The sequence below is a fragment of the Triturus cristatus genome, chromosome 7, assembly GCF_964204655.1.
Source record: "Triturus cristatus chromosome 7, aTriCri1.1, whole genome shotgun sequence".
In the NCBI taxonomy this organism is placed as follows: domain Eukaryota; kingdom Metazoa; phylum Chordata; class Amphibia; order Caudata; family Salamandridae; genus Triturus; species Triturus cristatus.
The window spans coordinates 520,500,835-520,524,354 of record NC_140590.1 but is presented as its reverse complement, the minus strand read 5'-3'; positions in this window follow the sequence as shown (position 1 = coordinate 520,524,354).

Below are 23,520 nucleotides of genomic sequence, written 5' to 3'. Positions count from 1 at the left end.
GCCAGACCATCCAGTTGAGTGGTCTCAGCACATCCCGGAGGAGGTGGATCCCCTCCATTTTGATGGTGCCGTAAACCACCCACTCATTGAAACTTTTCAAGTTGAGGACCGGCCGCCGTCGACCTTGTTGACTAAGAAAAGGTTGCTGAGGAACCCACGGACTGCTCCGTTGTGTGGCAAATTGCCCCTTTTTGGAGGAGGGCAGCGACCTCTTCGTGCACCAGCTCAGTATCGGGCTGCGAGAAGGAGATGAGACGGGGACAGGTTAGCTGATGTGGACGGCCATGAAACTCCAACCTGGAGCCCTGGACCATCTGGAGCACCCAAGCATCGCTCGTGAGGGAAACCCAAGCTGGGAAAAACAGCTCCAAGTGCCCTCCCACCTGCATGTTTGCTGAGGGTATTACACTCACCTCTTCCAGCACCCTGTTGCTGGCCTCTCTGGCCTCCACGGCCACGGAACTTCTGACCTCTGGTGGGGTAAAAATTGTTGAAGCGGGCATTGTCTTGATATTGCCCTCGCCCGGAGCCTTGTCCCATGTCAGAGTTGGAGAAGCGGCCGGTCGTGCGGCTTATACCACAACCGGCCCCTTGGAAAACCCGGAGAGTAAAGACCTTCCTGATGTTGGACTGGGCTTTGTCAAGTGAGGTGAAAGCCGCCACAAACTTTCCCAACTCTTTGACGAACGGGTCGCAAAATAAGCCCCTCTGGGTCACAGTGGCTACCTCCGAGGAAGCCAAGTCACCTAACTTGGGGTCCACCTTAATTAGGAGGGACCGCCTCCTCTCCGTGGAGAGTGCGCAATTCGCATTTCCAATAAACACGATTGCGTGCTGCACCCAGCTCGAGAGAACTTCTGTGGAGATAAGGGCATCTGACACCTTGGCCTCTTCATCCATGTCTAGGATTTTGGTGACAGGCCCCGCTGCATCCAGCAGTTTGTCTTGGCACGTACGCCAGGAGCGATCAATACCCTTCTTAGGGTCTCGTACGAATTTTGCTAGGAAAGTTGCCATCTTGGGATCGATCTCGGGTGTTAAGGCAACCTTTCCCTCCAAACTGGGGTGGGGGCACTCAGCCCATAGGCGAATGCTAGCGTCCTTGTCCATTGGCTTGCACAGACGGCTCGCCACATACTGGGCAACTTTATCCCCGGGAACCCAATCCGAAGACCTGGGGTGGACAATGTCGTCCGGATCCAATATATCAGAGCTCCCCACTGGGGCAGGAGCGGGCGTCGGGAGCCAAGACCTAGAGGAGCCCGCTTCCTTGTCCGTGTCCCCGGGGGAGTCACCATTATCAAAGGAGTCTGGGGAAGCGGTGCACCGAGGCATTGGGGTGTAATCTGCGGGGGGCACCAGGTCAGGCTGCGGACGTAAACCGGGTGGCAGTAGGCAAGGCTGAGCTCTCACCGGGCAGCGCTCGTCAGGACTCTAATGTTAGTGCCTGACTCGCGCTGCCCATAGAGAGTGCTCTACGCCTCCTGGCGGCGGGAGGACCACACGCACCTCTCAAGGAAGCAGTCACATAAGGTATGCTTATAAAAGTCCTGTGACTAAAGGGAATCTGCATAAACAGAAAAACATAAAGCGCTAGCAAAACGCCACCAAATTAGCCAGAAAACTACCCCCCGCAACAGGAGAAGTAAAGAAAATCAACTTATCCTGAGCTGCGAAGAAAGAGGAAGAGGAAACAGCGTGGAGGGACTAGGCTGGCTGACTGGAACGCGGACAGCGATGAAGGACTCCTGTTTGAGACTTTTTGCTTTCCCTATTGTTCATGGGAAATGTAGTTGTTATAGTGTTTTAAAAATATGCTGCTGTGGAAAATAAAGCGAAGGAAGAAGGCATAATCTGAGCCTCCGGTCCTGACATACAATTGGTAGGATTGTTACATTGGTCTTTCTTAAATACAAGTATAATCTTTGTCATCTGCAAAGATAATGATATCTCCATGCCCTTCAAAAGTGAGTTTGATAAATGGTTAATATAAGGGCCCCGCACATCCAGGTGGGCCAGGAAAGGTCAGTAGGGATCTTATCAGGTCCTGGTGCTTTAGATGCTAGGCTAGTCTTAATGGCCACCAACGTTTCACACAATTCCAGTTTCAGGGTATTCTGGTTTTCTATACTCGACAACAAAGCACACTGGCAATGTGGGCTAGAAAAGGCGCACTGGTGTGTAATTAATTCAGAATCTGTGTCCTCCGGCGCTCTACTTTTGTGACCCTACTGCCTAGAGGCCACCCAAACACAAGGTCAATACAACAATTAAAAAGGAGCGTTAATTTCCATACAAGATTATCTGTTCCATATATCACAGGTGAATAACATATGGGGACCCGACACACCATCTAGTGCTACAAAACTGTATCCAAGAAGATTTATGGAAAAAGAACAGGATCTATGACCGGGTGGAATGCAACACTGAAATATTGACCAACCCTGATGAAGTCCCACAAGAACAAAATGCGTTGGCTGGGCTGAATGAACGGCTGCTGAGAAACTGACATTGGTTGAATAAAATTGGATTCTAATGAACTTCCCAAGACTCCGGAATAACTACTATATACAGCACTTTGAATCTTTAATTAATTTTTTGTGTTTTTCTGGAAATCAGTTTAATCATTTGTGATTTATGGAACAGATAATCTTGTATGGAAATTAACACTCCTTTTCAGTTGTTGTATTCTGGTTTTCTAATTTACTGGCCAGGAACGGATTAACAGCATCCCAGCATGGTTCCTCCTCACCCGAATGTAGATTACTATGATGGACCACACAATCCTGTGAATGGACGAAATATTCAATTTCTCTCTAGAAACTGTGAACTCTCATTGCAAATATTTTCTAAAATGTTTTGTTGTCTTTTTTATTCATTGCACAGTGCAAGTTTTCCTGTATGGTATTCTCCCAGGCTCTCTTGGCTTTGGCCGATTCCCCCCATATGCTGCCCTACATACGCATCATCAGATCACTCGCTACTATGTTGATACATAAGACCTGAGAAAGCATGTGGGAGCTAGGAGGCCAATATAACAAGCCAACACGCAATCACACAATCACATATGGTGTCAGCAATGACCACATCCTTCCCTTATAGCACAGACACAAAGATAAGCTGCCCCCACCCCCCGGATGGGCAGCCATGAAAATATGGGTAGGGGCTTTTGGCAGAAACAATATCTCCATCACAGTGTGGGATTTCCCATAAACAATTTTCCTGCAAGATAAACACCAAATAATTTTGATCTTTGGGACTACGATTAAATATATTCAGAAAATTCCTGTAGCAGTCAACGTTACAAGAGAGGTACTTGGTTAATCTGGTTTTCCCTTTGCCCTATGAACAATCACTCATAAAACACAAATTGCTTCTTATTATTGAGGGGCTTTGTTGAATAGCAGACAAGGTTGGCGACTCCAGGGAGGAGTTATATACAACTCATTAGGGACCGATACCGTATCCACCCTCCCGAAGTGGTCACAATCTCATATTTATTTATTTATAATGTTTTATATAGCGCAAACATGATCCCCAGGGATATCAGAGCGCTTCACAATTAAGGGAGGGAAGATGATCAAGGATGTACAGGCATCAAATACATATCAAACAAAACAGTTCCAAAGGTTGAATCAAAGAAAATCAGAATAGCTCAAAAATAGCTACATCCAGGAGGGGAAGAAAAGATTAATTAAGGAGATATAGCAAATCAATTCAAGACGTAAAGGTGTAAGTCCAGTATCTTACAGCAGATGATCCAAACCCACTTAAGGTAAGAACTTGTTCATAAGGAATCATATAATTTTGCCTATTGTACTTGGAAAGAGGAAAGTTCAGATGATGAAGTTCCACTTGGTTTGCAGACAAATCAACGTCAGGACCGATGCATGCAAAACACTGTCAGGCCCATTAATAACATCTTCTAACCAGCCCACTACAATGTCAATACCTTGGGCACTGAGCTCCTGCTCTACTTCCTGAATAATGCACGGGCAAGATTGGATTGAAATTGAACTCGAGTAACATCGCTACCCTCCGACATGACACATCCCTAGGAGCAACGTCAGGTGAGGATAAGGCTTTATAGCTCAGAACTGCCTTAAATATTTCAAGAAGACGAGAATGGTTAAGGTTGGGTCTTTGATTTGATTTTCCCCTTTTTTAAAGACTTGAAATAGAGTGGAAGGTGTTGTTTCCAGCTTGGAGAATCCCTTGCTTGGGACATTTACCCATAGTATGTTACCACTGTTAGGATTAGGTTTTTTCCCCACCAAGGGATCAGAAAAATGAACTAAGTAGCCTGATCTTTGAGTGTTGAATTTGGTGGCCACTGTTTCTGGTTTCTTCTTAGGGATTGAAGGCTTGTCTATAACATTGTTATTTGCGTTTGAAAAATGGTTAGGTACTTTGGGGGATATGTTCAAGGAAGTGGAGGAGAGAGACGTTAGCCTTCCTGGCTTAACGCCTCCCTCCTCCACTTCTGAAATGCAAGGCTGCACCATATTTACAAGAATGTGGTGCAGCCGTGCGTTTCCCCCTGCGATGACGCTACGTTTAGCAATTTAGCGTCAACGCAGGCACCCTTGCACCAGAGTGCATATGTGTTTGGCCGGCCGTCTCAGGCCAGCCAAACACAAATTTATACTTAGGTTTCTCCAGCCCGGCTGCATTGAACAACCGGGCAGGAGAAACCCCACAGACTCCTTGGTCTGAGCGGAGCAACTTTTGAGCCTGCTCAGACCGATCCCCACGCTGCTCTCATAAAATGAGTGCAGCGCGGGGATTGCACAGGGAGTCTGTCCCAGTGTATGCTGGGAGCCTGGGACGAGGAAAGGAACACAGAGGCGCAACGCGACACGGGAGGTGGCCACAGCTCTAGGTAAGTGTTTTTTTTAAAACTTTTATTATTAAACGCCCTCTCACCCTCCCACCCCCTTTATATTGTGTTGGACGCCACTGCAGTACAAGCATCTCTCACAATATGTATATTGGCTGGGCATTGTTGATCTTTTTTATAAAAAGGAATAGAATTTTCATAAGTTGTTTAACAAAAGTATGTAATAATATTAATATGCATATATCGCTCAAGGGGGTAACCCAGCAAATATTTCCCTATCGCCTTCTGTGCTCTACAGGGAGTAGGGAATGAGCACATGAACTCAAGTTTGCAATTATATAGAATAGTAACACAGGATTTAGCCAAGCTCTATGTCTGCAATCTCTAATGCACTGGTGTATACGCATCGAACTGTTCAGTAGCCCTACTTGAATGTTGGAGGACTCTTGAAGGGAGTTCAGGGTCTCTTTGGTATTCGGACTTGCCGGTGTGTGGAGTCATTTGAGGCAAGACACCACATTTGATGGTGCTTTGTCGTTCAGTGTTGTATGCAGGCTGAGGGGCAGCTTGTGACAGTGTGAGCAGTGGTCTCAGGGTGAGTGGTAGGCACTGGTTCAATGAGGTTACAAACGATGGCTGCTGGAGAGTCGCTCTGGCCTTGATGACAGTCACGAGTGATCTGGCGACTACATTTTAGCTTGCAGTAAGGAAGGCAGCTCTCAGATGCAGCTCAGGTTGTTGACAGGAATCTCACAGTGTTTACAGGTGATCACATGGGGTACCACTCGCAGATCCACACACAGTCTAATGTCTGCAGGGGCACAAAGGCACACAGTGACAGGCCACCACTCTGAGTGCCACTCATAGGGTCACCTTCCATCCTCACGCCTGCAGGGTCAGGAGCTGAATACAATGGTAGACCGCCTCACAGGGTGCTCCTGGCTGGGTTACATGTTGGCCTCATGCTTGCGATATGTAGGAGCTCACAAGGGTGATGAACCACCTTTTGGGGCCTCTCTCACAAGGTCGCACATCAGCCTTGTACCTGCAGCTCTTTGAGTGGGTTGCTTGTATGATATGGTTGTCTTTGGTCTTGGTCAAGCTTGCCAGTGTCAAGCATTTCCCAGCAGCTCAGGTACAAAGGATCTCAGGCTCTGGCAGTGACAGGCAGGTTCTCAGCATGCAAGCCAATATACCTCCTCCTCAGCTCGGCCCCACAATCTTAACAAATTACTCCTAACTCCTAAAAAGAAGGCAGTCATGGACTCTGTCTCTGGTCCATTCCTGTATCCACAATTCAAAGCTTCAGCGTGAATCAAGAGGAGAACACTAGATAAAGCAAGATGCTCCTGCACACATCCAGTCCTGTGGACAACTGGCCTTTTCAGGTGTGTAATCAAACTCAAAGTTTGCCCCCAAACCTTTGGAGGGGACCAGTTGCTGTAGAGCGAATTTCAGGCAGCCACATCTCCATAAGAACCATTCCTAGACTTGCTCTCCTCTGAGCACTAAGTATAGGCAGTGTGGTTGGAGCATCAGCCTCCATGGCAACCATATGGGGTGAAACTGCCTCCTTAGCTCTTGTGTATTTAAGGTACGGTCTTTGCTCTTAACACAAAGCACATGACATTACCCTCCAACATACAGGACACAATCCCTATATGCTGTACCTTTACTGCACACATATACTATGGATGTTATGTTATGTTATGTTATGTTAATGGCATTTGTAGAGCGCGACAAATACCCGGGGGTGTCCTGGATGGAAGGAGTTAGGGTATATTTCCATCAGTATGAACATGTACCAACATATGTCAAAGCCAGTGTAGGAAATACAGCCTCTCTCTGTGCAGCACTACTAGTCGCAGAACTTAGAGTCCTACCCTCACATAGCACCCCAGTGTAGATTAAACCACAGCATGTGGTAAAATGTCAGTACACATTGAAGTACTGTTAGCAGGGTGGGGTTCTATATCCAAGCCATGGAATGCAAGCAGTAGCACAGTGGGACTTTGAATCCCTACTGACCATTGCAAGGGTGACCATGAATGTAGCTGCCCTACACATGTCATGCACGGCTGTACGCCTCTGGAAGTGTAGTACACAAATCAATTTCAATTTTAATGTCATTAAATAGTTATTCAAACCCTAACAATAGCAAAGGACATGCTATTCCATTTTTAAATCCCCCATCCGAGGAATAATCACAGTAAGAACTGTGCCTGGCTTTGATACTGAACATGAAAACAAGTTCATCACAGCACAGCTGCTTGACGAAAGACACCTTCATTTCATATGCTAAGTAACATGACAGCAGCCAGGCATCTTCGGTCTTAGCAGAGGTAATAAACGAATTAGCCAAAAACATGCATTTTACAAAGCGGGGCAACAGTTGAGGACCACTGCGGTTGAAACAAACCATCTTGCCAAAAGTGCAATTGTGAGTACCAATATGAGGAATGAGGGTGCACACATCGTGATGTGCATGGCGTAACAGCCCTCCACATTGGCAAATGTTCTTGCCTTGTCTCGGTGGATCCATATCAGCCGACAGTACGCCTGCGCCTCACAATGTTACCAGAACACAGACACCATTCAATGCACCATTGTCAACTTAGTGATGTTCGTTGATGACATCACCTACACACCCCCTAAGCTTACAAGTGCCAGTAAGGCATCAGGACCCATTGCAGAAATAATATACACTTGTGCAACAGGCAAAGAGTGGCACCCAAAAAACAAAAGCCTGTGAGGATAGCCACTAACATTTCGACAAAACAAACATACAGTGTCAGGCCCACACAGCCACTGTTGTTGAAAATGGTCTGGCAGCCATCTATGCTCCCTTAAAGGCCACACCATCCCCTGCTGTGTTCTTGGGAATATTGCCTCGTGGTTCTAAAGATCTGAACAGTTTCATTATGGGAATGGATGACACCTCAAATGACAACAAGAAAGCACTTGTGGCGAATGCATCACTCCGTGCAATAGAGGGGACCCTTGGGCAAATGTTTGCTGGGGTAGATGAGACTATCAGGGATTTCAGTGGATAACTCAGTACTGCGGTAGAAAGGTCCCTATGGACACTGGGGTGGTAGCTAAGCAGTTTTGCATGGGTTATACATAGCCTTGCCAGGTGGAACCAGAACATAAATGCCCACTGGTGAAATCCCAAGGACACATCGGCAATATACTTCAGTGCATCACTGATGTACTAGTAGTTGTGCCCTCACCCCCTGCAAGTCAGTGCCAGGGCAGGTGGGAGTCATCGCTCTCATTCCGCTTCAATATGAACCATGGTGGGGCAGGCTACAGACCAGGGGCTTGCAGGTCCATGCCATAGGGTTCTGCTTCAATGAGGGCTATGTATCCTGCAATCGAAGGAATAACAATGTCATTGCAGACAATATGCACCAGCGGCATCTTAAACATTATATACATCTGTTATATATCATCACAATATTTTCAAAGTTTAGCAGATTTTACAGAGACTCGCATGCATATGGTTGTTTGACGAACCTGTACATGTGGCTAGTTATTATTTACTTGTCATACCTGTGGGTACACCTATCAGCTGGAGACACCAATGTTGGTCAGTAACACCTGCAGCTAATATATTCCCATGCTTACAAGTAAAGAAGTTCAGTATGATTTCCTGTCACTTCATCCATTTCTCTCCTGCATCTACTGTTGGTATCGTCCTCACGTGGTTGCACATTGTGTCTAGGTATTCATCAAACCTAAGATGTGTAATGTATAACACACAAGTCAATTCAATTAACATTTTATTCAAGGTTAAGAACTCAGATGAGGTCCACATAAAAATGAACAGCATAGCACATATCAATAAAATAATCACATTAATAGACATTTAAAAAGCATTTAAAACATGTAAAAACATTTAGGCACATTACGTCATTCTTAGGAGAGAAGAGCAACTGCCCAGCTGCTTCTAATGTCTTAATATTACAATTTAAAAACATTGGTTTTAAAATGAGTCGACGGGGAAGGTGCAATGCAGGGCAAACAAATTATAATACATGATTAAAATCTTGGATACCTGCATTACATAAATTGCACATTTTCGCCATATCTTTATTTTTAGAATTATTCTATTTTGCTATCAACACATTTAGAGAAAGTAAACGAATTCATAGTAACGTCCAAAAGTACAAAATCCGTGATCCAGGTTCCACTACAGGTTTTGTTGAGCATCCTGTAACTGACAAAAGGCGATTCTTGCATCCACTCTTTACAATATTTTAAGCCCAACATATTAGTTATTATACCCGATAAGTGCTTTAAAAACTTTTAAGTTGGGTTTAAGAAAGGGAGTCCGGTATATCCTGTTTTAGATCAAAATGATTTATAGCATGTTTAAAATCTTTTAAAAAAGCAAATATTTTCCTAATTCTGAGACAAAAGTTTCTAAGCACAAACAAACCCTCAATGAATGCCCCTTACCCTTCTTGAGCTGGTGGCACCATCGGATCACACTGGCCAGGCCTTGTACATGACAGCTTATTAATCCGAATTTAAGTCTAAAAGCGGGAACAGGGACAGATCCGTTAAAATTGCATAACTTCTGCAAAATTTGACCTTCTATCCTCTCTAAAAAAAATCCCACTTAGACTGGTTAAGTGGGTCAATGGCATACAGTAGCGTTGGTGGAACCTTCATCTTGCATACCGAGAGCAGATGTAAAAAGTGCCTCCGACCCACTGTGTTATAGAATGCTTTTAGACCATTCACATGAGATGAGGCCTTGGAGGACAGTGATTGATATGTTCCTTTTCAATCAAGCTGCTCGACATCATTTTCCCTAGATACAGGTATGGTTGTACGACCTCCAATTTCTCTGAACCCAAATCCCAGCTATAATTTCAAGACTTACTACTTTTGCTATCTTTAAAGATCAATAGTTTACGTTTTGAAATGTTGATGTTCCAAAAATGGCTGGAAGCGAACTGCTGAAGTGAGTCTAACCAGTTATTTAGGCCAATGGGAGTAGGGTCCATAATGATGATATCACCAGCATGCATCAGACATGGGAAGGATGACCCACCAATACTAGGAGACTCCCCGTCACTATTCCACGAACTTTCTCGGTGGTCTGACACATACGATGAGAAAAGAAGAGGGGCCAAAAGACAGCCCTGTTTCAGACCATTTTAACTGGAATTAATGGAGAAAGGCCCCGATCGCCACCCAATAACACTTGGCACGAGGTAGAGCAATGAAGGGCAATAACTAATGTAAGAAGGATTTCAGGCATACATAATTTCTTCAATTTACTTCATGAAGTTGGGCAATCTACCCTATTAAAAGCTGTAGTAAAATAATTAAATGCGGCGTAGACCTTAGACCTACGAATAGACACATACTTTTCCACAATTATTTTCAGCATAAAGATGTTATCCAACATTTGTCAAGAGAAAATTATTGACTGGAGCTTGATACTTGTTCTTCGTTTAGTATCTATTGAACCAAGTCAACCAACGAATTGTGTATATAGTTGCGTCACAACTATATACACAACGAAGAACAAGTATCAAGCTCCAGTCAATAATTTTCTCTTGACAAATGTGTTTTCAACAATGACTACGTGTAGTGTCTAGCTCTTTTTCTCTGCGGGGGTATTTTTTTTTTTTTAAAATCTTCTTTAGATTACTCTGCATTTTTAATTATTTAGCATACTAGTATATACATGAGATTGTGTGTTTTTTACTTGTTTTAATTTATTGTATAAATTGACTGAATTTACGTATCAATGTTTGTATGAAAAAAAAATGAATTGTTTTAATAAATTTTGCATTGACTTATATTGGTGACCTGTTGCTGAGTTCATCGCTTGGGCTAATATTTTCTATTTTCTTCTCTCTTCTATCTTTGTCGACTATTTAGTGTGTAATGCTTTTAACTTTGGATATTGGGATACCCAAGGGAACTTCTCTCTTTGACTTATCAAAAGTACCCTATTTCCCTTGGAGTGTACAAGGGGTCCCTCTCAGTGTTTTACACTGGTTTGGTTTTGAGTCATGAGAAAAATGGTTAAAAGACCAACTGTAGGTATTACTTAGGAGAATCGCTGTACCGTCTGTAGCTTGGCCCCTCCTACAGGGTCTAGGGGGATAATTCAGGACAAAACACCCTTTTAACACATAGTCATTTGTTGAACATCTTTCCCGGATACATATTACATTGGCAGCCAGACTATTTAAAAAAAAAAAGTATTTTATTATTATCAGTCAATAGACCTGCTGCATTCCAGGAAGCCACCTTAAGGATGCTATTAGGAGATTTTATTGCTGTTAAACCCAATGGCACCCTTAGAATTGAGAGCACCAGCTACCAAGCTCCCAATGTCCACATCTAAGTCAGACAAATTGCCCTTCTCTTTCCTGCCAGGCAGAGAAACCCTTTTGCCATTCTTTCTGGGATATCCGCAGATTTGTTGGATTCTCATTTGAATTAGAATGTAGGGGAGGGGTGACCAACGGGAAATGCACTTCACCCATTTTTTTAGAGAAGGAAATTCTGCTGGACGTCTCTTCCTGCGTAGTAAATAGATCAATGCCTCGACTACGTAAGTAGGGTTTTATTGGATACCACTTTGAGTTAAAGTTTGAATTAAAGGTTAATCTGGTCCTCATATTTACACCTGAGCTCTCAATATAGATCAGGGAAATATTGCTACTCTGAACCATTTGTAGTTCTCTCAGTAAAGCAGCTCAATAAGATTGTTTTATTTAAAAATGTTTCTTGGTCAAAGATACCAAAATAAATTCCAACACAAGCGGCACATTCAATACAGTACATGCAGTACTAATCCTCTCGTTTTCATCATTATAAATTGCATTAGCACCCAAGTTGGAAGAGAACCCCCTGAAAGATCTGGGTATCGGAATTTGGACTTCAGTATGAAAAAACATTGGGGCATATTTACAAGGGCTTATCCCCACAGGAATGTCACTTTTTGTGACGTTCCTGTGGCGTTAAGTCTTTCGCCTTATTTAAAAGGTAAAACAGGCCCCGTTCATGCTACACTTAGCATAAAAGAGGCAGGCAATGGGTGTTGCGTTGAGCATTCCTCTGCAAAACCCATTAATTTTTAAGCTGCCCCCTATTTACACGGGTGGCATTATTATGTGGCAGCACCAAAATTAAGACCAGGAAAGTCCTGGTCTTAAAATTGTGAAACCGGGAGAAATGTTTAATTCCCCCCATCCCCGTTTTTGCTGTTTCTAAGTGTGCTGCATTGTGCAGCCTGCATAGAAACAGCAAATCACCATGAATGATTGTTTATGTGCAAGAAGGTGTCCCTTTCTGCACATAAACGATCATTAAACAATCATTAAAAAAATGACGCATTTGAAACTTCTATTTGTGCTGCACAATGGAGCACACACAGGAGTTGCAAATCACCATTAGTGATTGTTTATGTGCAGGAAGGGGTACCTTCCTGCACATAAACAATCGTTCCCTCAATGCAGGCACCCTTGTACTATGGGACAAGGAGGCCTTTGTTGGCAATAGGCAGCTGAGCTTAGCGCTAGGGAAAATGCAGGGATGTGCCATATCGTTGTAAATACGGTGCATCCCTGCGTTTTCACTTGTAAATATGCTCCATTGTTCTGTGACACCACAGACCACATTTACTAACTCCTTGAATTGCCCTTGTGTCGCACAATGAGACGCAAGGCAACCCAACGGCTTAAGTTAGATTTACTAAGCCATGCAAAGTCACATTGCGTGAGACTGTGTAACTTAGTAAATCCAGACTATCCCAAGGTAGTGCAAATCGCTGCTCTGCTTTTTTCTGCATTGGGAAAGTGTTTTAAGGGTGGAGCATGGGCTTTTCCATGCAGCCATCGATGGATTTTGACTGACACAATCCCAGATTTACCAAGGGTAGTAAACCTGGGATTGTGTCAAAATTGGATGCCTTCCCAACAGAGGAGTAACTAGGAGAACTATCTTTAAATCATCAGGTGGTACTGATGTGACTTGCATACAGTTAAGGGTACCAGGGACATGTAAAAAGTCTAAGATGGCAAGGGCATGGAAGCCTCTCTTGAGATCTTGCTGGTTTCCGATTGGTTTTGGGGGAAGGGAAGGTGATGGTGTGTTATGGTCATGATTACTTTCAACATAAAAGGCAACAATGCGATACCGTCCCTCGCATCCGTCGAGTGACCGCCAGTACAGGTCTTTCTCCCACCACGCCGCCAAGACATGGAAAGCCCCCCCATCCACCTGCGGCAGACCCAGGACCTGCTGACCTTCAGGAGACTTCTCAAGACCTGGCTGTTCGAGCAGTAGCAGCACCCCCCCCCCCCCCCCTCCCCAGCGCCTTGAGACCGTCACGGGTGAGTAGCATGCTTTACAAATGATTGATTGATTGAATGTGATACCTCATTGGCTTCTGCACATGTGTTCTGGAAGTCGCGTATCGCCAGTAATGCAGTACAGCAAGTAATTAAAGTTGAGCTAGTGTTGAGTGCAACCTACCTGTAGTTGGTTCAAGGAATGGTGCATTTTATTCTAGGAACCTCACTAATATCTTCCTGCTTAGCCTATATGTTTGTTCCATCGCCCATTTATGTTTACTAAACAGAGCCACCCTCACTTTGTAGGTTTTTCTCCTACACATTGCTGCTCTTCTGGGGTCATTTCTGGCCAGCTGCATCAGTCGCGGTCTGTGTTAGCCAATGGCCACCTCCACTGTCTCCTGGTGTTTTTTGGGGAAGAGGGGCCTGTTTCAGCCGGCTCTTATTGGTTTTTAAATTTCAATTTTGAAATGTTTGCATCTAATTTAATTTTGTCGAATGTTTTATGCAGTTTGTGCTGGTGCTCTCTTGTGTTACTTCATGTGACTTTTATCAGTACAGATTCACGTTCTGGTCTGTGGGTGTTTGTGCGGTTTCTCTCCCATCACAACCAAAATGCCTAGATTCCTGGGTTTTTGCACCATACAACACTCTCAGCAATATTTAGCACCTTGCTTACAACTATTTTGCGCATGAAATTTGAGGAATTCTTTCGTGTGCAATGCTATGCCTCGCGCATGTCACACTTTAGTATGCCTGGGCCGTCGTATTATAGCCTGGCATGAGACTGTTGTGGCCCACAGTAAATGGAACACTACTTTGAATGTACACAAACCTTGTTAATGAGCAACATAAGATATTCATTTAGAGCACAGTTGAAGAGACTAGTGACACGGTCGTCTTACACCAGAAAATGAGGAGCAGAATGTCACGTGGACATTGTGCAGACATCTTTGACCCTACACCTCATATGAAAGGTGGAGGGAGGAAAGGAATAGAGAGGAGGGAAGTGACAAAGGAGGGGGGTAGGGAGGCAGGAGAAAACTAAGAAAGAAGCGAGGAACGTCAGGTGGGGTAAGAAAGATGCAAGGATGGAGGCAGAGAAGGAAATACGAAGAAAAGGAGAGTTGGAAGACAGAGCAGTGAAAGACGCGAAAAAGAGAGAACTAAAAAAACACATCAAATCATGGTGCAATAGAATAAACAGAACTGGGGTCTTAAAGCAGAGTTCGTGCGGCAGGCAGGGAAATGGGCGGACTTGGCTGGCTCGGCCGAGATCCTTGTAATCCCTGTCTCTAAGCAACAGACAGCGCTCGGATGGCCCCTTGCCCTCCGTGGCTGGTTCCCTTCTGGGCACATGAAGCGGCGGAGCCGGATCACCTGCCCGGGCTAATGCCTGACATTAGTGCTAATGCTGTATGCTTTGCGAGGCTCTGGCCGCGTGCGAGCCCTAATCAAGGCACGGTACCCGCAGCTGGTTACCATGCCTGCAGTCCCTACCCCCTCCCATGTGTGATCCGGGTACCTTCTGTATCTCGCACCATGCTCTGCCCGCACGCTATTAATCAAGCACAAGAGATGTTTGGGTATTCTAATGACAAAGAGACTACGCTCCCACTCTACTGGGGGAGGCATGTCACATATACCACGCTTTGCCGTATGGTTTGCTGAATATACGAGAGTATATGTACCACTGTCATACTCGTAACCGTGTGTTGTTCTTGCATAAATAACACAGCCCCTAGCAGGGTGGCCTAGGCTAGCATTGTTGCAACAGGCCACCGCCATTGCAAAGCCGGCTGGGCTGGAGCGGGGTTGGTCACTTGTCAGGTTATGTTACTTACTCTACCATATGCATACATACTGGAACAGGCCTTTTCCATCCATGCACACAGGATCTGGAACATCCCCCTGCCCATCAGGACATCCACAACGCTACTCCAAATTAAGAAAGAGTTGAAGACTTTTGTCTTTAAACAACACTCCAGCCATTCATCATTCACAAACCAGCTTCCTCTCCTATTACTCGCGGACTTTAAGCTAGCCTCTGACCATGTACAGTGCCCAGGCATACATGCATGCCCCGGCTCTCCCACCAAGTGGTTAATTTGTAAAAAAAGAAAAAAATAGTGGGACTCTGGTCAGGAGGCAGCTTGCACCAGCTCATTTTTCCTGTTAGCACCACCTAAAACAGAACCAAGCTAACCATGAAAGTGGAGAACGGATGTGGCGTAATGGCCAGAGCTGCCGACTTCGGCAATGATGAACCAGGTTTGAGTCTCGGCGTGGGCCCAATTTCCTGTGATTCTTGGCAAATTACTTAATCTCCCCCTAAATTAATGTGTCCTCAACTAGTGCTCAGGAAAAGCGCCAGTGTTGCTGATTAAGTGCCAGCGCTGAGACTTAAGCACTGCCCCTCCTACCCTTCCAGTGTTGCCGATGAACGGGTGGTAGAGCTGTGGGTCAGTCCATCGTTTTGATCTCAGCCGAATGGTAGCTAAGCTGAAGTTGGCTGTTCTCCTTTCTCCTGTCTGGCCGCCGTTGTTGCCTCACAGTGATTATCTCTCGTTCTAGTGTCCATTTTAAGCTTCATCAATGGGCAATGTAGTGGGCGAGACAGTCAGACACACATGTATCAGCCCTTTGCTTCGGATGCAGCGCGCTGTGCCTGTCACAATGGAGAGGGGTCAACAGTGAGTCACCCGGCCAGCAAAGGGAATTGTCAGCACTGATGCCAACAGCCAGAAGAAGAATGTGATGTGATAGTCTGAAATACCAGCAGATGGGCTCTATGCTCGGCAGTGTATTGGTTACCACTCTCTTTGCTGTCACTTACAGGCTGACAGCAGGATTTTTGCCCCTGCCTCTGTGAGCTGCTGCTTACAGTTTGGGTTCAGGCTGGACGTCTGCCTTTGCCTCTGTGTGCTGTTGCATACAGGATGGGTGCAGGCAGGACGTCGATTGCCCTGCCTCTGTGTGCCGTTGCATACAGGGTGGGTGCAGGCAGGACGTTTGTCCTGCCTCTGTGTGCTGTTGCATACAGGGTGGGTGCAGGCAGGACGTTTGCATCTGCCTCTAGGTGCTGTTGCTTACAGGATGGGTGAGGCTGGACATTTGCCTGTCGCTTTCAGGTGATTGCAGGCTGGATGCTTATCTGTGGCTACTGTCACTTACAGGATGGGTGCAGGCTGGATATTTACCCTTGCCTCAGAATGCTGTCACTTACAGGTTGGTGCAGGCTAGCAATTAGCCTTGCCTTTGTGTGCAGTCGCTTACAAGTTGGATGCAGGATGGTTGTTTGCCCCTAACTCTGTGTGCAGCTGCTTACAGTATGGATGCAGGCTGGTCATTTGCCCCTGATTCTGAGCGTTGTCACTTACATGTTGGGTGCACATAATTCAAGCGCCAGACCAGAAGCTTCTGTGTGCAGCCACTGTAGGAAAGTGGATTATTATGCAGTGACGCTGGTTAGGCTTCACTATGCATTAATCTTAATGTTACCCAAATAAGTCCTTTGGATTCACACTATCAACTAATAAATCCCTAGGGCCCGATTCACAGAACTAACTTAAGACAAAATCCTAAACTTACTACCAGTTTGGTATTCACAGAAGGCACTTACTCATTTTGGTATTCACAGAAGGCACTTACTCATTTCGGTATTCACAGAAGTTAGGACTCCTAACTTTAGGACTCCTAAATGCCTTCTGTGAATACCGAAAGCCTTAAAATTAGTATTTTTCTCAGTTTAGTAGTAGTAAAGTTAGGAGTCCTAACTTCTGTGAATACCGAAATGAGTAAGTGCCTTCTGTGAATACCAAAATGAGTAAGTGCCTTCTGTGAATACCAAAATGGTAGTGAGTTTAGGATTTTGTCTTAAATTAGTTCTGTGAATCGGGCCCATTGTTTCCTCATTTTCCATATTTACATTGCTGCCACCATTATCTTTGGGCTTTAAGCCCATCTGGGCCCTTCTTTCCTCCAGGGCTAGTCTCCTTTCCACAAGTTCAGGTTTTTAATTCCCTAGTGAGAGGAGGTCAAACTCTTCTTCAAGGTTAACTAACGCCTTACCAGTAAGGGGGTTGCTAGAGTGACTTCCATCACTGTCCACCGTTGAAGGGGGTCTGGAGGAGGGTAGATAGTTTTGGTCTTCACCTTCTTCCTAATCCTCTTTAGGAGTTTCTGAAGAATGGCCTTACCTCTCTACCTTTGCTTCTCAGAGGAGCCGAGGGCTCTCTCAAGATCCTCCTTTTTGGCTGTCTTTTGGAAGCCAATGCCCCAAATGTTGCACAAGGCTCTCAGATCACTGATCTTCAGAGCTGGGAGGACGGACAGGTCGAAGTTCTTGTCAGCCTCCATTGTGCACTTGCCTTATATCTGAAAGTTTGGACCTTCTTAAAACTTTACAAAAAACTTCTAAAACTTTTTCCTAAATTTATAACTTTTTAATTACTGGAATGGTGGTCTACACAGGTCCCCAGTAATTCCAATTAAAAACCGTTCTAGAAAAATCTGCAAAAAAACTTGGGTCTATTGTCAATAGTGCATTTCTCCTGCAAAGACACTTATGACCAAGTGGAACTGTGAAACACAAGTTCAAGATCCCTGAATAGCTATAGTGGTATATATATTGTAGGTTTATGGGCGTCACACAGGAAAATAACACAAGTTTAAATTCGTAAGTGATAATATCTGGGTGACGGTGTGGAAATTTAGTTCGTATCTGAACACTATCTGCGCCATCTTGTCTCTCCCCAAGCGCCACACGCAGAAAACGCGCGACGGCCATTTTAGGCACCATGGTCTCATTGCTGATCGCCAGCGCGTACCTCAGGCGCTGCAAACATCCCCCGCGCGCCGGCCACCCCCGCTCTCTCATACATGGGCCATAAACCCTCTCCTTCTGCGCGACCCTGCCATGGAACCACATCCCGCGCCTGACCAACACCTCCTTTCATCCCATACATGGTCATACATCCTTTTGATAACCCCCTTCCTCTGCGCCCGATTGTCCGAACCGATCCCAGGCCATCACCTAGCCCTGCGGATGCAGTTTATTGCCCCTACTGTCAGGGAAACACCTCACATCAAAGGGAATTACAGTAGATCAAGGCCCCCACCCCCTGAGACCCGACCAGTCGCACACACCCCCGGGAATTGGCGGAATGTCCAGCTGTGTGATAGCCATCTCCTACTGTGGGTGGGGTGGGGACTTCCACTGTAGATATGTGTGGGAACGAGCTTGAAGTGGGGATTCCAAGGATGTCTTTCCGTACATCAAAGTCTCACCAAGAATGTGTCACGTGTAATAAAGCAATAAACCTGTGTATAAGAGGCCAGGCCTCAGAGATGTGGTTAGAGCACCTCCCGAAGACATTCTGTGTGCATGTCCGAAATGACAGGCTCTCCGCATGAGAAATAAACCCTGTTTCCTGCCTTCCAGTCTCCAGCGCCTGCCTCTTTTGTTGGTTAATCATCGAATGGTATAAGAGGCGGTTACCGCCGGGCAATACTTGAAAGGTTATCGACTGAAACTGCCGCTACCATTTAACAATTGGCGCCCAACGTAGAGCCCATCAGCGACACGTGGATCCGACGGGAGAGGTCCCGACGACAGAGTGAACGACTGCAACGATCGGGAAGAGCTCCTGCCCGATAGACCCTCGTCTGGCAGCCAATCATCCGAACTTCACTGGTTCCGAGCAGACCTCTCTCGAGTGATCTACGGTCCTGACTGGGAACCATCAGGAGTGCCGCGGCAAATACGGAGAGTAGAGGACGATCGGGCGCTGGAGGCGGAAGACGAGAAACTGTCCATACGGTCCGGGTAAGGTCGTGTAACACGACAAATTACGAAACGATTGATTGATTGATTGAAAATACTAGTATTGCTTATTTGATTGTTCTTTTTGAGATATTCGCTGCCTACAAACGGGGAAGAGTAGAAATACTCTCTCTCCCTTTGCAGATAGTGAAGGGTAGGTAACGCGGACTTTTGTCCCCCTTTGTAACCTGTCGTGCCTATTTTTCTCCCCAATGATTGATTGTCCGAACATTGATTGTCTTTGACGAATAGTGCCTTTGAGATATTCTCTGTTTGCAAATAACGTAGAATAGAAATATTCTGTCTAGTCTTTGCAGATAGTGAAGGATAGGTAACGCAGACTTTTGTCCCCCATTGTAACCCGTCGTGCCTATCTCTTTCTCACCATTTGATTGTTTGATTGTCCGAACACTGGTTGTTCGATATTGGTTCTTTGGAGGTATTCTCTGCTTACAAATAACGTGGAATAGAGATATTCTGTCTAGTCTTTGCAAGCAGTGAAAAGATAGGTAGTGCTGACTTTTGTCCCCGTTGTAACCCGTCATGCCTATCTTCTCCCCACTGATTGGTAATTGGTTCTTTTGGTTCTACCCGGACCATTTATTAGAGGTAGCTCGTCCGGCCCCACCGGAGGGCACCCCTAATAAAGAGGACATACATTTAAAATACGGATTAGCCGCTGTACCTTTCTAGCAAACTATAGCATAAAGATCGCTATAGAAAAACAAAAGGAATCGAGCAAAACCAGTAGGCCACTGATGGGATCCTTTTGACCCTGCAAAAATAAGAAACATTAGGAAATAGCCCTTCGCGAAAAATATGAAACTAGGGGGAGGAGCCAAGCTCACGGTCGAGATGGCCACGAGGTAGCTCGGCTCCGTCGCTCTCGCTGCCTAAGCATGTCTGCCCTACCACCCACCCCGCCCAATAAAACGACAAAACCCTACACAAATGGAAGTCTGCTGATACCCACCATCGGCGTCGCCGAACTGGGCTAGATCGCGCACAATTGGGCTATGTCCTTTTCTGGTTATGCAGTAACATCTTTGTGCTCGTTGCCAGATTACAAATATGTACAAAACACTCCAACAAAGTAGTATGATTAAAACGCTTTAAAAACTTGTAGGTATATGCAACACTCCAACAGGGTAAACACGTTAAAACACTCTTTTTAAACAACTATTTACATGGCAGCCTGCTGCAACATCCATCCCAAAGCATTCACCGTCCGCTTGACGCAGTTCCTGTCCCTCCTTCCTCGGAGTAGCAACATTGGGCTGCTTTGGTCTGTCTTTTAGTAGGCTTTGGGCTATAAAAAAGCCTACAAAATCCATCGGCCTGTGAGGCGGCATCAGTGGCGGGCTGTTGTGCGAATAGGCCGGAGGCAACATGGCACGCCGAGATCCAGACGGCACCGAGATGGTGTCCAGCAAGTTGTTGCACTGGTCTGGCCATCCTGCAATGCTGCGCCGAAAGACGGCGTGGGGTGCCCTGGGGGGAGGCGACGCGAACGGGCCTCCCCCGCCTCCCCAGGTGGAGGCTCACCAGTTGCAGTAGGGCACCACTTAGCGTTTCACTCGCCGACCAGTTGCAGTAGGGCACCCCTTAGCGTTTCACTCGCCGACCAGCTGAGAGATCACCCCTTAGCGTTTCACTCTCCGACCAGCTGCAGCAGGACAGCCATTAACGTTTCACCTACCGGACGACCACCCAGGCGGAGGTTCCTTTCTGCACCAAGTTTCCATTAGCGTTCCACCCAAGAAGTCGGCCCCCGCAGTTGGTTGGTCGGGAGACCCACTCCGGTGGCTGTGGTGGAGAACTGCTGCTGCCACAGGACTCTCAAAATGGCGGCCGGCTCTTCGGATTCGGGCCTGGTCCACTAAGATGGCTCTGGGCTACCTTGGAACTCGGAAGCTTGCCTGCTCGGGCATGGGCCCCACCCTTGAAGACGTCCTCTCAGCTTTGCAGATTCTACGGGAGTCATTGGCCCTCGACTCCCGCGGACTTCCGGTGGGGGCAACCGCCACTATTGCTCGATCATTCCACATTAACTTGTCTTTGCCCCTGGCGGCAGCCATCTTGTCCCCATTTGGCGCCGTGAAAGAGACTGATTCAGGGCGTCGGCAGAGAGGCACGCCTGCTGTCCCGCTCTCCGAAAGGACCACGGCATTGCTGCGAGATGGTGGTGCCCTCATGCTGACGCCAGCTTCTGTTTGAATTACCAGGAGACACTGTAGACTACCAACTCGAATCAGTTCAGGTGGAACCTCAGCATGACCCGGTAGGAAAAAAAAACTTTGCTTTCCCCACCTTCGAGTCACAGTTCATGCTGTCTGTTCTTTCTGTTGGCGTTAATGAAATTTTTTGAACTGCCGAAAGGGATTCTGGTCCGGCCGCTAGTTAGTGGAAACATTTAGACTGTACCCTGGACCCACCCGACCTCGCCCCAAAATGGCGCCGATGTAGGAGGGACCTACAACTCCTTATGGCGTTCCGGTTACTTGGCATTGATGTTAAGGGATATGTATACGGTCTTTTTGCACATGGCGGGCGGGGGACGGGGAGGGTACTGACTGGGCATGCGAACAACCTTATTGATGCTGGTCTTCCCATTATTGATTATTTTTATTTTTTGCGTTAAGGTAATGTTGCTCATGATACTCGACGCCTCTTGCACCGTGGCCGGCCTCTACGGTTGTAGGCCCGTATTTGTATACTGACATTTTCGCAATAAAGGGTTTTTGAAGGAATTATGGAATCAGCGTCATAACTTCCGCCTAGGTTACGCACCTGCGCGCTACGAGAGGTATTTACCTGATAACGATTTTAGCAGCTTACACAGCAACCCCACACACTTTTTCCTACTCCCTGCTGACGAGAGGCAATTACCTCGAAACACGTGTCCAGGGATGGCACACGCCACTCATACTTGCATTCATGACTCGGGCATAGGCGTACCCGCCGACGCTGACCTCAGGGACCACATTCATTGGGGGAACACGCTTGGTAGGTGGAGCAGTGTGCGACCAATTAGATTTAACTTTATATTCAGGCTCCCTTGAGCCGGTGGAGTCGACGGGCTCTTGGTTACGCACCTGCGCGCTACGAGAGGTATTTACCTGATAACGATTTTAGCAGCTTACACAGCAACCCCACACACTTTTTCCTACTCCCTGCTGACGAGAGGCAACTACCTCGAAACACGTGTCCAGGGATGGCACACGCCACTCATACTTGCATTCATGACTCGGGCATAGGCGTACCCGCCGACGCTGACCTCAGGGACCACATTCATTGGGGGAACACGCTTGGTAGGTGGAGCAGTGTGCGACCAATTAGATTTAACTTTATATTCAGGCTCCCTTGAGCCGGTGGAGTCGACGGGCTCTTGGTTACGCACCTGCGCGCTACGAGAGGTATTTACCTGATAACGATTTTAGCAGCTTACACAGCAACCCCACACACTTTTTCCTACTCCCTGCTGACGAGAGGCAACTACCTCGAAACACGTGTCCAGGGATGGCACACGCCACTCATACTTGCATTCATGACTCGGGCATAGGCGTACCCGCCGACGCTGACCTCAGGGACTACATTCATTGGGGGAACACGCTTGGTAGGTGGAGCAGTGTGCGACCAATTAGATTTAACTTTATATTCAGGCTCCCTTGAGCCGGTGGAGTCGACGGGCTCTTGGTTACGCAGCTGCGCGCTACGAGAGGTATTTACCTGATAACGATTTTAGCAGCTTACACAGCAACCCCACACACTTTTTCCTACTCCCTGCTGACGAGAGGCAACTACCTCGAAACACGTGTCCAGGGATGGCACACGCCACTCATACTTGCATTCATGACTCGGGCATAGGCGTACCCGCCGACGCTGACCTCAGGGACCACATTCATTGGGGGAACACGCTTGGTAGGTGGAGCAGTGTGCGACCAATTAGATTTAACTTTATATTCAGGCTCCCTTGAGCCGGTGGAGTCGACGGGCTCTTGGTTACGCACCTGCGCGCTACGAGAGGTATTTACCTGATAACGATTTTAGCAGCTTACACAGCAACCCCACACACTTTTTCCTACTCCCTGCTGACGAGAGGCAACTACCTCGAAACACGTGTCCAGGGATGGCACACGCCACTCATACTTGCATTCATGACTCGGGCATAGGCGTACCCACCGACGCTGACCTCAGGGACCACATTCATTGGGGGAACACACTTGGTAGGTGGAGCAGTGTGCGACCAATTAGATTTAACTTTATATTCAGGCTCCCTTGAGCCGGTGGAGTCGACGGGCTCTTGGTTACGCACCTGCGCGCTACGAGAGGTATTTACCTGATAACGATTTTAGCAGCTTACACAGCAACCCCACACACTTTTTCCTACTCCCTGCTGACGAGAGGCAACTACCTCGAAACACGTGTCCAGGGATGGCACACGCCACTCATACTTGCATTCATGACTCGGGCATAGGCGTACCCGCCGACGCTGACCTCAGGGACCACATTCATTGGGGGAACAC